This window comes from Microtus oregoni, unplaced genomic scaffold (genome assembly GCF_018167655.1).
Source record: "Microtus oregoni isolate MIOR12 unplaced genomic scaffold, Mior012 000013F_ref0000133, whole genome shotgun sequence".
In the NCBI taxonomy this organism is placed as follows: domain Eukaryota; kingdom Metazoa; phylum Chordata; class Mammalia; order Rodentia; family Cricetidae; genus Microtus; species Microtus oregoni.
The window spans coordinates 20,955,062-20,970,982 of record NW_024543072.1 but is presented as its reverse complement, the minus strand read 5'-3'; the positions used below and the strand labels follow the sequence as shown (position 1 = coordinate 20,970,982).

At 45.2% G+C, this 15,921-nt stretch overlaps 1 protein-coding gene across 6 annotated transcripts in view; it reads left to right on the top strand.

Moving 5' to 3' along the window:
• Thrb (thyroid hormone receptor beta) overlaps window positions 1-15,921 on the top strand; it is a 332,075-nt gene that overhangs the window by 122,177 nt on the left and 193,977 nt on the right. The window contains exon 1 of one of the 6 annotated variants that reach the window (XM_041662567.1): window positions 609-688. The exons of the other annotated variants lie outside the window; for them this stretch is intronic. The gene's annotated coding sequence lies outside the window, so the exon portion shown is untranslated. Of the gene's footprint in view, window positions 1-608; window positions 689-15,921 lie in introns of those variants that run through there. 6 annotated transcript variants of the gene reach the window in all.

Below are 15,921 nucleotides of genomic sequence, written 5' to 3'. Positions count from 1 at the left end.
AGACATTTTATATTTCTTTTACACTTCTTTGAAAGTACAATGAAACTATTGATGAGGAGAAAAATAAATTCCAAATGAGTAGCATTTCTCATGTGTTTTCAGAAATAGAAGTCTGAAGAAATACAAAGTATGGTCTTCAGTGAGACTTCCATAAGCAGAAGCCATGCGTGCTGTCAGCCTTTGAGCTCAACCTCTTAATAAAGTTTTGAAGGAGAGTAGGGTGACTTTTCCAGCCGATTCTGTCTTCAGGGTGATTGACGGTCTTGTTTACAGCTGTTGTATTTGTGCTTCCGAAGTAACAGCGCAGTTTTAGCAGTGAGCTGTTAATAGATTTGCTCTTTACCGAGAGTCTTATCTACAACCCGAGTTTCCAGCCGGAGCTGTGTGGGGGCCCTTGCAAAGCAGCCATGTTATTAAGGTCAGTGAAGCAGTTCTTGTCGGTCAGAAAGCTCTGGTTTGTTTGTTTTTGTAAAGTCCGGTGACACAGAGTTGGCTGGAGACTCCGTGGCATTAATCATTTCCTCTCCGCAGCTTCGGAGCTTGCGAACACGGGCAGAGGGCGTGTCCCAGCTGCCCTCTGCGTAGCCCCGCCCACTCCTGAGCTCTTCCAAGTTTGTAGGGATTGAACTTCAGGCAGAGGCGCTTTGCTGGACTAGCGCACCCTTTCAAGTAACTGCTCCCAAAGACGGTAGGGAACTGCACTCTCGTGTAAAAATAGCCAGCGGTTCTGCTTGTAAACAAAGGGCTTAGAAATATGTTCCAAAATGGCATGCAAGCCTTCCGAAGTGGTGCTACCAGGGGAAAGTAGGGCTGGGGATAAGGTGGGAGGAGACTATGACGGGGGAGGAGATGATCAAAGTACATTGTCTGCATGCGTGAAAAGGTCACAGGGCTGACACCCAGTATTTTGTACAATTAATATGCACCAAAATGACATTTCTAGTAAATGCTATGTAAAAGAAAGAGAGGGGGGAGAGAGGAAGGGAGGGAGAGAGAGAGAGAGAAAGAGAGAGAGAATGTTTTTAAATTAAGCAGTTTACTTCTGACGTTCAGGCAATGAAGTTTGCTTTTCTGGCATATTCTGTACCTAACTGGAAATAACATCGACATGGATGAACCCTGATAGAAAAATCTAGCTGCTTATATATAGATGTTCCTCTGCTTTGAGTTGCCATCTCAGTGATAAATGCTGTTATCTGTTTGTTAGTTCTTGAAGGCGAAGGTAAGTTTTTAAGGTGCTTATTTATTCATTTAAATGCTTACGTGTAACAAGCAAATGTAGGTATTCGTTTCTGTCCAATGTAAACAAACGTCACGTAGAAGAGTCTTGCAGGCATGTTTCTCAGCTGTGTGTCTGAATGGTGAGACGTGGAAGGGCTACTCACTCGCCTCTGCCACGGGGTTTGTCCTCTTGGATGTGAATCACGCCAGCACCCTTCCTTCCCCTAGAGAGCAGCACAAGTCACCTAGACTGTCTGGTCTTGTTTTCAGACACGTAACGAGTCAGGAAGATTTGGGAGTCTGGATTCAGTCTTGGGTTTGAGTTCTGATTCACTTTCTCCCCAGTGGTATAAAACAGGTCCTTTTACCTTTCAAAGTCCATTTTCTCGCCTGTGAATTAAAGATAGCAGTATCAACTTCACGGGGAAGAGTGCCAAGGTCAGAAATCGCCTGTGGGTAGTTCGTTATTATCCTGCAGACCCTCCCCGCACACAGCCGCTATTACTAATAGAAGTGCCGGGCACACAGTGGAGATCTCTTTTCCTGACCTGCTGCTTCCCATCTCTTGGGCTGGCAGCGTGAAGGCATCACTCCAACATTAGATGGCGCAGGAGAGGATAGGCACTGCTCATCACCGCTGACCTTCCTTAGAGGCTGACGTGTCTGCACAGAGAGAGCGGCACCTGTGTATCACTGCCAAATGACTCTAGTTCCTCCTGGCTTCTTTTCCTACCACCGTATGCTTTTCTAATACTCCTTTGCCAACACATTATTTTTTCATCAGTAATTAAATAAGCATTTGCATTAAGAAGCCAGGTATTTAGAATGGAATCCGGTATTTGTTTTGGTTCATTAAGGCTTGCTGCTGCAATTTGCTTCTGAAATGCCCCCCCAAAAGGCCCATGTATTTAAAACCTTGGTCCCCAGAGTGGCACAACTGAGCGATGGTGGAAGTTTTGCCTGGTGGGAGGCTTTCTGGAGATTGTGAGACCCTAGTTTCTTCCGCTTTCTCTTGTATTCTTTGACCATGAGAACTGGGGGACCATTGGTGAGCCCCCTTGCCACATGTCCCAAACCAAAGGGGCAAATTGATCATTCACTGAAACCTCTGAAACTGTGAGCCAAGTGAACCTTTTTCTCCTTATAAGCTGATTCACTAGAGCAGTTTTGTTATTGTGACAGAGAGACGAATAATAAAAGGACTGAGGCCAAATTTCAGTGTTCATGATTCAAGGCATTATGGGCATTCAGAGTGCTCCTTGGTTATTTCCCAGGCTCGGTTGTTCCTCCTATAAGTTCACAGCCCAAGCTTACATAAGAAGTGGAAATAATTCAAAATTATTTAAGGGCATTTGCACTCGCTTCAAGACAGAGATGCGAAATTTTTCTCATCGCTTTGTTCTTAATGTACAAGGTTAGATTATGCAACTACTAAAATTAACATACATGATTTTTCCGAAATTATAAAACTTATTACTTGACATTAATGAGCTTAAAATGTCAAGTCACTATTTGATTTCCTGTCTTTAAATTATATGAAAGGCTTAAGAAATTCTTGTCCCTCATATACTTGCCAAAAGATGCTTCCTGTTTGTCTATCTTTTTTTCAGACTATTTTCAAAAGATCTTTGAAAGAATTTGTTCAAAGAAAATATTTTATTCTTCTCTTCCTTGAACTACACGGTTTGGTTTTTCCGAACATTGTACAAATGAATACCTCATGGACCAAGCACTTTGACCCACTGAAGGCTCGAGCAAATTGCTTAATATTTACCCAGTGCCCCCAAGGCTTCGGGCATAGTCAGTCAGCTCTGGTACCCTGTATATGGTATGAATTGAATTATACCTGATTTATTCTTGGATGAGAGGGTGTTGGAAACATTAAGAACTGAGTTAATGAGCTCTCTGCAGAGGTCTTTAAGTGTCCTGGGGACATGATTGCCGTGGTAATTTCCAACAGTGTCTTTGGATTCTGAAACTCCTGCAGCTGGCCTTCACTGGATGAAATTCTTAAGCAACTGAAGATCTAACTTGGTGCCTGAGATATTTACCCTCAAGGGAACACGGTTCACTAAACTCCGATTCATTTCTCATGGCTGCAACACTTTAAAGATCCCTCCCCACACCCCCACGAAGTGGTATCCATTGACCTTAAAATTGAGAATTACCCTAGCTCGCAGAAATGAGAACTGAATTCTCCCACCAGCTCCCAGTAACTGCCCCCATGACGGCTGCGCCCACCACCAATCCGCTTCTGGACTAACTGTTGCCTTTCCCATCGTCTAAGAAAGGCTCCCCAGTATTCATGAGGCAGGGGAGCATCTGAATATCCCCATTCCCATCACTCTTGACTTGCTTCATCTGTGACTGCTGGTGAAGATTGCTTCATGCCATCCTCAGCATGGTGGCAACTGTGGTACTTGTGCAGGCTGCTGGCTCATTATAAAGATAGTTATCACGTGCCACAGGGTGTGTGGCACTGAACCAGAGGGAGCTGTCGGTTAATCTGGAAATTTAGCAGATGAAACTTGGACAATTAAGAGAGAAGCGCTAGGGAGAAATGCAAGAAAAGGGGTGTGCGGATGGGGTTGCTGGTTCAGCTTGCTGTGAGAAACCGTCACTAGAGGGGTGACACCTGGGAGAAGGATGGCGAGTACAAAGGGCCTTTCCTTGGGGAAGGCAGGAGATTGGCGAGGCTTGACAGGATGGATGAAGGATGAAGGAGGGTCATCAGGGTAGAAGGAGGGCCAGAGGGATGCTGAGCAGAAAGACATGTGAGCGCTTGGTAGACACAAAGTTTTCCAGGCTGGGAGAGGGGGACACTGCCACTTCTGCAAACTCAAATAGGAGCCACCAAATAGTGTGAAGAAGAGGAGAGCAGACTCTGACTTCCTATTTAAGACATTAATGTGGCTACTGCAATGAGAATAGATGACATATATATATATATATATATATATATATATATATATATAGTGTGTGTGTGTGTGTGTGTGTGTGTGTGTGTGTGTGTAATTGATGCCTGTCATAAACAATTGGTAACTTTTAACTACTGTCACAATTGGTGGTGGATGCTTCTGCCTCTTCTCCTCCTCCTCCTTCTATTTTTAATGTTTTCCCTGAAACAATTCATGAGACAGTTGCAGAAGACAAAACCCAAGTACTTCATTCAAAGCCTGGCTCTCTCCACTGCCCAGACCTCATGCCTACTTACACCGTGGCTTCATAAATAGATCCTTCTGCCTGCCTACTGAGGAAAACAAGTGCTCATTCCAGGAGCCACCATGCTGCCAAACCCGGTAGCACTCCTTCCTCTCACCTCTTCTCTCTGCTGTGGACCTTTCATTCTTTCCTCATCTTTCTGTGTCCCCTTCAGGCGTCACGGATCAGGGTACCTATATTCATAGAATCCACAGTCGTAGCCTGCTCTCATAGGGTCCCACCCTTCCAAGAACAGCAGAGCGCCTCCTCCCCCTCCTTGGGTGACATATTCCCTGGTTCTTTGGCGCACCTGTGAGGCTTAGGTGGTGATCTGCCAAGACTTCCTCATCTGGATGGGATGCCGCGTACCTGGGCAGGAAGGGTACTGTGACTCTTTTCTTGAGCTAGGCTTTCGGGCCGCAGTATAAGGGACATGAATGACACTCAGAGGCCTGGCGCCACAGGACCTATAAACCTGCAGAGCCCTTTCTGGCACACTTGACATGCCCGCGGGATGTATGATTTGCTCTGCCCGCATATTGCTCTGTTATTGCTGTTGCTTTAATGCAGTCATCAACATTGATTTCAAAAATCTGGAGTTTGAAATTTTTCTTTCAAAAAAAAATCAGAACGTGTGTCAGTCCTCTGCCCAAATTTCTCATTAATTGCCTTTAAGCGCATATGTGTATATGTATATATTACTAAATACATAAATACAAAACGCTTAGTCTCTCTTAATATTATTTGCTGTATATTTTCAAGGCTGTTGATTTGATATTAGAGAACCTGGCTCCCATCTAAATCCCAAAGACCCAGAAGCTTGCCTTGCTGGAGAGATCATGTGTAGACATTATGGGAGCCACGCCTGGCTGAGCTTTGCTTTTCTGTCCCCCGGCTACTTGTTCTCCAAGTGAATGGAGTCTTCTTGGGTTTTGCACCCAGCTGCCCGCAGAGCACATAATGGCCTGGATGAGCCCTGCAGAGCAGAGGCATCCACCAACTCTGCCCCAACATACAGTCGCAAGGTGGAACCCAAGTGGCTGGTGCGCTCTGAGCCACTCGGTGTCAGGGGTTTGTGCCCCAGCACTCCATAATTCCAACCAGCGTCTCAGGCTAAAGTCTGATTAAGAGTTGTGTTCATCCTGCCTATCAAGGAACTGTATCAGGTTTTTTCTTTTGAGCCACCAACCAGCTCCCAAACCATGACAAGAGACGTCCTGTGTGTCATGAGTGCTCAGCCTCGCTAAGGCTTATTTCTGGCTAGCTCTTTTACCTTAAATTAACCTGTTTCTCTTTATCTACCTTTTGCTTTGGGGCTTTTTACCTTCCTTCTTTATATCTTTTCTACTGTTTCTGTGTCTGTCTGACTGATGGATGCCTGTCTCTTACCCCCAAAGTGTGCCCCTCTTTCTTTCTCCTTCTCTTTTCTTCCTATTCATTCTCTGTCCGCCAGCCCCACCTATCCCTCTTCTGCCTAGCTATTGGCCATTTAGCTTTTTTAGTAGTCTAATCGGGTGCCTTAGGCAGACAAGGTGGAACATCAACACCTTTTCACAATGAAACGAATACAGCATGAACAAATGTAACACATCCTTACATCCTTGAACAAAGGCAACAGAAACAAATGTAACACGCCTTTATTCTGCTAAAGTAATATTCCACAGCATAAACAAGCATGGCATATCTTTACATAGTTAAACATTCCACAATAAGGAATACTAAATTTGAACTGCCTGTGGTGGAAGTTAGGAGAGCATTAAGAGTATCCAGGAGATAAGACATCTGCATCCTCCTGTGTAAAGTTCCAATCAACCATTGAGCTCATTAGTTGAATAGATGGTTTTGCAAAGAAGAAGTAGCAATGGCCAATGAAAACAGTTACAAATGTTCACCAAGGAAAGGCAAATTCCCGCTACATTGATTCTTTTTTTAAAAATCTTACCAAAGTCAGAGTGTATATCATCAAGAAAACAAGTGATGACATTGACAAGGATGTGGGAGTGTAAATCGGTATGGCAACTATGGATGAAAATTAGCATAGAAAAAAGTAAACTGAGAAACAGAAGTACTGTGTGGTAGCTGCTCCAGTCATGAGCGCTCACCCAAAGGTTCCCATCAGCACACCGGAAACACTCACCGACCTGCATTTATCGCTGCACTGTTCACTATGATGTATGTGTGTGCACATATGTGCAACCATGCGTGTGTGTATGATATGAAAGCAGAAAGGATGTCATGAGATGAACGGAAGAAAAAGTAATAGAACATGTGGCTTGAAAGCAGAATGGCAACTGAGCTGGGGAGAGAGGGGTTGGAGATAAGAGGAAGAACAAAGAGCCGTGAGGGGAGTAAATAAGAAAAAAGAGTGATTTGTGTGTATGAAAATGTCACCATAAAAGTCAGACATTTGCATGCTAACCAAAAATGAATTTTAAATTAATTTTAAATGATCTGAAGAACAGCAGTAACCTGAGAATATGTTTAGCAAATCCTAGCTGGAATGAGTACGGAGAAATGCTGTGTGCCCAGTCTTAACGAAGGCAGTAATGTCAGATAGACTGGCATCAAAGGAGCCCAAACTAAGAGCAAGCAAAGCAGCAAGACAGAGTCACAGTATGAATGAACTGTCTTCTGAGAAAAAGGATTCCCTTTACATATGCCGGCACCAGTTCTGGAAGGATCCGGAGAGTGTGGGGGCCATCCACTTGGGGACACTGAGGCACACTGCATTCTCTTTTGAACTTTTTGGAATTTTTTAAAGATCATACGCACATCTTTCTTGTTTCTGTTTGACTAATGCCTTTCCAAAGAGACCCGTATGTCATTACTAGCACAGATTGGAGATTAGGGAAGCAACATGAGCCTGTGTGTGTGAGACTTTCCTCTATCATGAAGAACAGCGTTCCAAAGAGATTATTTCTAAACATGACTTCCCTGAGACTCTGAAGCCAAACTATGAGGGTTATTTTTGAAGAAGGAAAAATGTAAAAAGCATCTAGAAGAAACAGAACCAGTGAGATTGGGCTAGTTCTTCCATCCCTTTTTCTTTGACCTCAATCTTTGGACCAGGGAACTTTAAAATAAATAAGACCTTTTGTGTGCGTCGGTTATATTTTGTGCTGTAGGGTCACTCTGATAACTATGTAATCCTCCCAGTATTGGCAAGTGGCAATCTGTTTGGTGCTTCCACTTCCTGATACACTGTCTCCCAAGAGGGAGGTTTTCAGGACTGGTGGTCACACAGACCACCCTTGATTTAAGAAGCCTGACATTAGCCTGGGAGCAGGGGAGTGGGTTGCCTTCCTACACATGTCCCTTCTTCTTGGCATGTTCAGCTCACACCCCATGTTGGCCCTTCTGATGACTTGTTTGTACTGAGAAATGGGTATTGCTGGCACAGATGACTGGAAATGGAGGTGGAGCTGTGGGATATGTCTTCTGCGTGTGATGAGGGTTCCATTCTCTTAAACTCACATAACGGCCTATAAATGATCTGCATGGTCCCGGGCCAGCTAACTCCATGCCATGGAAGTGGGGGTTCACGGGGTCTCATGCCTCCCTGCGGATTTATATCCAGTTATCACTGAACAGAGAGAGGGAGACGTTTTCTTCAGGGCTGTAGCCACTGGGACGGGACCCATTGCCCTGTAAATGACACCAATACAGCTCTTTAGGTCACAAGAAAGTAGAAGAAGGAGTGGTTGGGAAGAAAGGGATTGGCAGGAGAGAGAGGGGGGCAAGAGAGGTAGTGAGGGGCAAGTGTAATCCAAATGTATTTTGTGTATTGTGAAGATATAATGAAACAAAATAGTATGTATAATTAATATATGTTAATGAGAAATATTTTAACACATGACTATAAATGTAGACGAGGTTTTGAAACTGGGCGATGGGTCTGGACTGGAATGGTTTGAGGTATGTGCTAAAATATAGACCTATTGTGTGCTCCTGTGCGGCCTCAGCACAGCCAGGAATAGAGACAAGGTTAGACCAGCTGAAGCTACAGGGCTGTACAAACAGAGCTGGACGAAGAAAGGGTGTGAGGCTCCATGTTTATGGAGGCCCCAGATTCATTTTCCTGCTGCCAGCAGGAAATTTTCCAGTCTGTAGTGCTCCTCATGGAAAAAGAAGGGTTCCTGGAAGCGATGCGGAGATCAGCGAAGCTCCGGAGGGCCTGGAGTGCCTCTGCAAAACCTTGCTGCCTAGCTTCCATGGCCCTAACAGTCTCCCTGCTAGGCTTGGACCTCTTCCATTGTTTCGCCCTCCTTTCTTCCTGTTTTGGGCTGTGTTATCTGCCCCGCGTCTGCCCCGCTGTGGATTTGGGGAGTGCGTAGTATCTGCTTCCTCAGGTTCAGAGTTGTGGAGGATGAAACGCACCTCAAGTCTCACACTTCCCTGATGGGGGTGATATTTAGAGAGTCGTGTGTGTTCAAAGTGTTGGCATTATGAGACCCCCTCCTCCCATTCTCAAGCCATTCCCTTAGACACACCTTGCCCATGTTCTCCCTCCAGGTGGGTGTTCAGAGCAGGCTGCCAGCTGCCCTGACCCCCCACGAGCCGTACTCCTTGACGTGGCTAGGGAGAAGAAAACAGGCGGTTGCCATGCTGCTCCTTCTCTGTCACTCACCTGCGCATCTTAAGCGTACACGTCCTAAGACCCAGAACACACTCTACATAAACACAGCACAGCCTTTAACCCAGGAAATTCAACGTTGATATGTAGATTATGTCATCGACCTCTCGTGTGCTGATCTCATTCCTTGTCCTAAAATGTTTCTCTAGCTGACTCTCTGTTGCTGTGATAAACACCATCACCAAAAGCAGCTTGAGGAGGGAAGGGCCCCTTTACTGTACTCTGCAGTCCATCACCGATGGAAGCCGAGCAGACGCTTGAAGCAGGAAATATGGAGTACTATTTCTTGCTCTCTTGTTTTTAGGCTTCCTTTATTATACAGGCCAAGCCCACCCACGTAGAGATGGCATAGTCCACAGTGGGCTGGCACTTCCCACATCAATTAGCAAACCTCATGCCAATTTTGTTAGGTCTGAAACCCAGGGCTAAATGACTGAGGTGTGTTCTTAACATATCAGAGAGGTCCTGGCCTCCAGGTTCTCCCTGTACTCCTCAGTCCCTACCTATTACAGGGTATGGCTACCATACCCACCCCCTACTCTAAACTTCTCCAGCCCAGGAGCTAAGCTGCCCTTCCCTGCAGCTGCCCTCCCCTATATAATCTAGCCATTTTGGTTACCTAAATTTTTTTAAAATTACTTTTATCGAGCTATATATTTTTCTCCACTCCCCTCCCTTCCTCACTTCTCCCCTTCTACTCTCTCCTGTGACACCCCCCCCCCGCCGCTCTCCCAGTTTACTCAGGAGATCTTGTCTTTTTCTCCTTCCTATGTAGATCCATTTTTGTCTCTCTTTGTTGTCTAGGTTCTCTAGGGTTGTAGCCTGTAGGCTAGTTTTTCTTTACCTTATGTCTAAAAGCCACTTAGGAGTGAATACATATTATATTTGTCTTTTTGGGTCTGGGTTACCTCACTCAATGTGGTTTTTTCTAGATTCATCCATTTGCCTGCAAATTTCAAGATGTCATTATTTTTTTTACCACTGTGTAGTACTCCATTGTGTAAATGTACAATATTTTCTTTATCCATTCTTCAGTTGAGGGACATCTAGGTTGTTTTCAGATTCTAGCTATTATAAATAATGCTGCTATGAACATAGTTGAGCACATGTCATTGTGGTATGATTGAGCATCTTTTGAGTATATACCCATCAGTGGTATTGTTGGGTCTTGAAGTAGATTGTTTCCTAATTTTCTGAGAAATCACCATACTGATTTCCAAATCATCTGTACAAGTTTGCACTTCCACCAGCAATGGAGGAGTGTATTCGTTACTCCATATCTTCTTCAGCATAAGCCTGTTATGCCCAGATCATAGAGTTCCCCCAAAACCAACTAGGAGACCAAGTCCTGTATGTAAAAGCAATGAACCTTAGCTAACTCAGACTCTCCATGTGTCCAATGTATTGGCGTGATCTGAGACCCCCCAAGCTCAGTTGAGGTTGGGTTTCTATAATAGCAAAGGTAGGGGTAAGGGATTTCTAAGGTTAACGACCCCTGATTGGCTGACATTTGTCTAGGGGTGTGGTGGCAGGTAATCCTATCTACAATGGTTGAAACGTTAGGAACTTCCTTTGGATGGTCGGCTCCTGGGTGGTGTCTGGGTGATCTCAGTTTGTGGTCTTTGTTGGAACCAGGCATTGTCTTAGATTAAACCATTGAGACTTGGCTTCTGTTGAACTTGTCATGGCTGGGTCCTACAAGCCGTCATTAGTGGTTTTGATTTTGGCTGTTCTGACTCTTCACCTGCCTAGCCTCTTGGTCTGGCTCTCCCCTCTCCCCTCTTTCCTTCTCTCCCCTTCTCCTCACATGGCTCATCTCAGTGTGGTCATGTTCACTCGCCTCTCCCAGATGTCCCTGTCTCTGGCTATGTTCTCCCTTTATCCTCCATAAACTCTCTTCTCCATAATGCCCCTTCCTTTTTATTTCTTACTTTCGTTCACATCTGATGAAGACAATTCTTCAGTTGACCCTCATGCCAGGTGTCTCTAGTTCTGTATCAGGTTGACAAGAACTATGACTATGTCCTTGATGGAAATGTGTTCTCCCAGAACCAGTGACTAAGATACCCTGTTGCACTTAGCTATCACAGCACATTAGCCCCCTTCATTCAGAAGTAGGCCTTTGTGACTCGGATATTTGGGGGGAACACAGACCAGTCGTCTTTGAGAACGCCTCGAGTTTGGAGTTCTTGTATCTCTTCTAGGTTGGATTTGGGAGATGCGCCTTTGGGAGGAACAGTTCTAGTGTGAACTTGTCCTCGGTGCTGCGTGTCAGGAGGCACGTGACATCAGCTGATTGTGCTCTCTGCTATCCACAGGCTTCCTGTATAATTGCTGTTGTATGAATGTATGTGCCTGGGGAGGAGAAAGCCTGTTACAATACAGCTATCCCTTCCCTCCTCAAATTCTTTTTTTTTTTTAATTTATTTATTTATTAAGGATTTCTGCCTCGTCCCCACAACCGCTTCCCATTTCCCTCCCCCTCCCCCGATCAAGTCCCCCCCCTCATCTGCTCGAAGAGCAATCAGGGTTCCCTGACCTGTGGGAAGCCCAAGGACTGCCCACCTCTATCCAGGTCTTACCCACCATGGCTGATGCCCACTGCAGTCTTATGCCAACATCCCTTTCATATTTACCAACTGGAATTCTACACCCAAAAGAGAGTCTCCATTCTCTTTCATTGATTGCCTTGTGGACTTTCTTATACCAGTGTGTCCTTACAGGGAGAACTTTTATACCCAGATATTGGGTATCCATCCCTCTAGAGCCGCTAAGTTAGTAGACCCTGCATGCAGTGGGCCTAGAGCTACCTGGTGTGAAGTTCCAGGAGGGAGAATAGGAGGAAAAAAAAATCTACAGACACAGGGGATTTGTTACCTTCTTTCCCATCCAGGTTCTTCACTTAACCCAAAGTTTGGTTTCCTTCCCTTGTAAGCCTGAGTTAACACTGTAAATCTGTCCTTTGATAGAAGAAATCCGGACAGACCACAGCCTTGATTCCCACTTCATTATGTTCCTTTTTCTCTCCCACAGTGCAGATGCTCGCTCAACAGCCTAAACTCACCGCCAAGGTCAGCAGCAAACGTCTTTGCCTAAGGATTGGAAATTATTCTGACATGTTGAAAGTCAGTCATCCCATTATAGATTTAAAAAAAAAAAAAACGAAAAACAAAGCAAGCAGACAACTCAAAGCATAGTCCCGGATTCTAGTCACTCATTAAAACCCCAGAGTTTATCCACAGTAAACACATTTCTGTCCAGTCTGTGACCGTTTCCAGTTTCTTTCAAATCCTTTGCTGGGAGACGGGCAAAAGAAAACTATACTATAGATGATGAATTGTGTTCTTCGTTGTATGGTTACAGTGCCACACTGAGCTCTTTCTTACTTTATTGAGATTGAGTGAGAAGAAGAAAACTTTTTTAAAATTCAAGTGGTCTGAGAGTAACAAGGAATTAGAGGACTTGTCATTTTTTGAAACATGTAAAATTATCTGTCAAATATGTAAAGTCAGAGGAACCAATAGTAAAAATAGGTCATTGCACTGTTTCTTCTTCTTGAGGTTGGTCAGCACAACTCTGGGTTTAGGGTGACCTCCATCCTGACGTGACTGACACGGTTCAAGAAAGTAACCAAGAAGCTAGAAGCTACATGAAAATGGGGTCGCCTTGCTCGCTTGCTCGGCATGCACACCAGTGCACCTGCTCACTTGCTGGAATATTCTATGGTCTTGGCTTGAAATGGCAGTTTCATTCCTTTTGACTGCCTTCATTTCTTTTTCAAATGTCCAGAGAGATTTGGCTGTCACCAGCTGGGTAACATCCGTTGCTGTAGGAGTAGGGAACTCTCCTGAGGGAGCGCCTGTCTCCTTCTGCGACATTTTCATCCACTTGGTGTTCGGCGAGTCCCCTTCAATCTTAATGTTGTTTACAATCTGTAGTGAAAGCATCCCGCAGAATGCAAGTGGAAAAGGTATATATAGAGAGTAGTGTTTCTGGTGAGGATCTGTGTGTGACGTTGGGGATTGAACTCCCAGATCCACCCATGAGCTTCATCTCCAGCCTGAGTTATTTTGTAATTTGGTCTGCCTTCATGCAAATACCCCTTGGACTAGGGTTCTGCGCCTTGCTTCTGTTTTACATGAAATTCACTGAGAAGTACAGTCTTCCAGCTCTCCAGCATGAATGAAAGTTTTAACTCCTGAAATCTCCCCCTATGAAGACAAACTTCAATGCATTAATAAGCTAGATATTTTAAAGAAATGTATTATGCTCAGGAAGTTGAGGCAGAAGGATGGCAAGTTCAAGGCCTGCCTGAGCCACAAAGGGAGTTCAAGGCCAGCCTGGGCAACTTAGTGAGACTTAATCTCAAAGTAAAAATGGAAAAGAGGGTTGGATTATAAAGTGCTTGCTGAATAAGCAGAAGGCCCTGGGTTTAACTACCAACACACACACAAACACATACACACAGAGAGACAAACACACACACAGACATACACACACAGAGACACACAGACATACACACACATAGACACACACAGACACACATACACAGAGAGAGAGAGACAAACACACACAGACATACACACACAGAGACACAGAGACACACATACACACACAGATATACACACACATAGACACACACAGACACACATACACACAGAGAGAGAGAGACGAACACACACACAGACATACACAGAGACACAGAGACACACATACACACACAGAGACAAACACACACATAGACACACACAGAGAGACACACAGACACACATACACACACACACACAAAACAACAATATTAGTCACTGTTCTAGTGTGTTAAGAGACACCATGACCAAGGCAACTCCATACAAGAAAGCATTCAATCTGGGGCTTGCTTAGGGTTTCAAAGGCTTAGTCCTTGACCATCAGGGCAGGGGGTATGGCAGCAGCCTCACTCTGTTACCCAGCCTGGCCTCAAACTTATGACGATTGTCTTGCCCAGATGGCCAAGTTCTGGGACTATGTGTGGGTGTGTGTACCCACAGCTGGCTTTTATCCTGCTTTTGATATGTAACATTGTATTGTGGTGATTTCCTACCTCGCAAGCTGTCTCTGTGGTTGCACAGCCGTTTTTCATCTGCAGTTACTTCTGACCTCACACGGAGGCAAACATCCCATGGACAACTGTGGAGCTCAGTCTCCCAGTGTGTCTGCTGACCTGTGCAACCTGCTGATGCTCCTCAGCATTTCCTAAACCATTTTTTACTAAAGAAACAGCCAGAAACATCATATCCCAACTCCAGGCTTCAGCAGTCCCAAAATGGACCATGGGTTTTGTCCAAAACATTCCTTGCTTTCTGTAGGTGTTGGGACTGGCAGCTTGCCCAAAAGTGACCTGAGAACCTTTTGTAGGGAAAGCTTTTTTCACTTGAAACAAAGGGAATGTCTGAAAATAAAAGTTTTATTATGGCGAAATTTTCTCTTGTGGCAGACAGATAAGGTTTATTCTCACGTGCCCGAGCTGGTTGCTTCCAGTCTGGTTGCTAGCTCCCCTGTAGGCACCCAGTCTCAAAGGCTCGAGAAACTCAGATAAGGAAACTCAAGAGCAGGAACTGCTTTATCACAGCGGTGCACAGAGATGCTCACACCAATCTTTATTGTCCTCAGCGGGACCTTTGTTCCTCTCTCAAAGACACCTTTGTGTCTCCCAGAGTGAGCTTTCAATGCCTCTCCCAGTTCGTGGAAAGCCGGAGTGGATATGGTTCCCTGGAAGGTTAGCAGTGAGTTCAGTCATGTGGTCACACTCGCCGTCTGCTCTCTGCGCCCAGGGCTGCAGACATTGTTACACGGTGGGATGGGAAGCCTGCACCTTGCAGGTGCTGAACTTCCTATTCCTGCAGACTCCTGCATCCTCTTCTCTTGCACCCAATCTGTAGGATTTGCTGTGGCACTCAGAAAGGGCATTTTTAAAAGCTTGCTATGGGAAGATATTAAGGTAGCTTATTGTAAGGATACGTAACGTAGCCTGTAATAGATTGGCATAAATTCAAAGAAAAGGTGAGAAAGCAAAGGAAAGGAAGGCTAGGTACCAATAACCATCTGGGCTCTTGGTAGACAGGCAAAATGCATGGCAACCCTCCAGTGTAACTGCACGGAGGGTTCCATACATGCCAAGAACTCTGGAAAATACTGTTCCCAGACTCGTTAGGCACTGGACTCGGCCTGGAAGTTTGGCTGTCGTCACTCTTAGTCACTGGTGGACACTGTGAAGCCATCTTAGTGAGTACTGAACCCGAAGTCCAGAGAAGTACCTGGAGAGTGACCTCCAGTCCGGCAGGTCAGGGTATGACGACTAGAACAGGGGCGAGAACATTAGGCAACACTGCCTGGAGCTTGGGCCCAATTTCCTAAAATGTCCATGCCCATATTTCGCATGTATGTGTGGGTTTGCAGGTGGGGTCTTTCTATAAGATAGATTTCTTGCCGTGTTCATGTTAAAGAAAAACTGAAAAACCACTCTTCTGGGGGTCCAAAGTTAAGGTCGAGTATTCCAGAAGCCAACAGAAAGAGGAAAGATGGGGTAGCTAAGGCAAAGCTGTTAGGTTGTAACTGGGAGATAAGTCCCCTTGAGTGGTCTTTGGGGATCTCTACAAAATGTCCATGTATCCAGGCTGGGAGAGGCATAGGAAAACACAGAATCCATTATATTAAAGGTTCAAGAGGAGCCACAGTGGGGAGCCCCAATGAAGCAGGCTCAGCCAGGCAGATGGGGAGCCCAGGGAGAGTGGAGCCCTGGGAACAAGGGACTTCACTGGGATCCAGCATGGAATATACAGGCAGGTGGTGTGACTCTCACTGGTGAGTTTAAACGCCCTTAGGACACT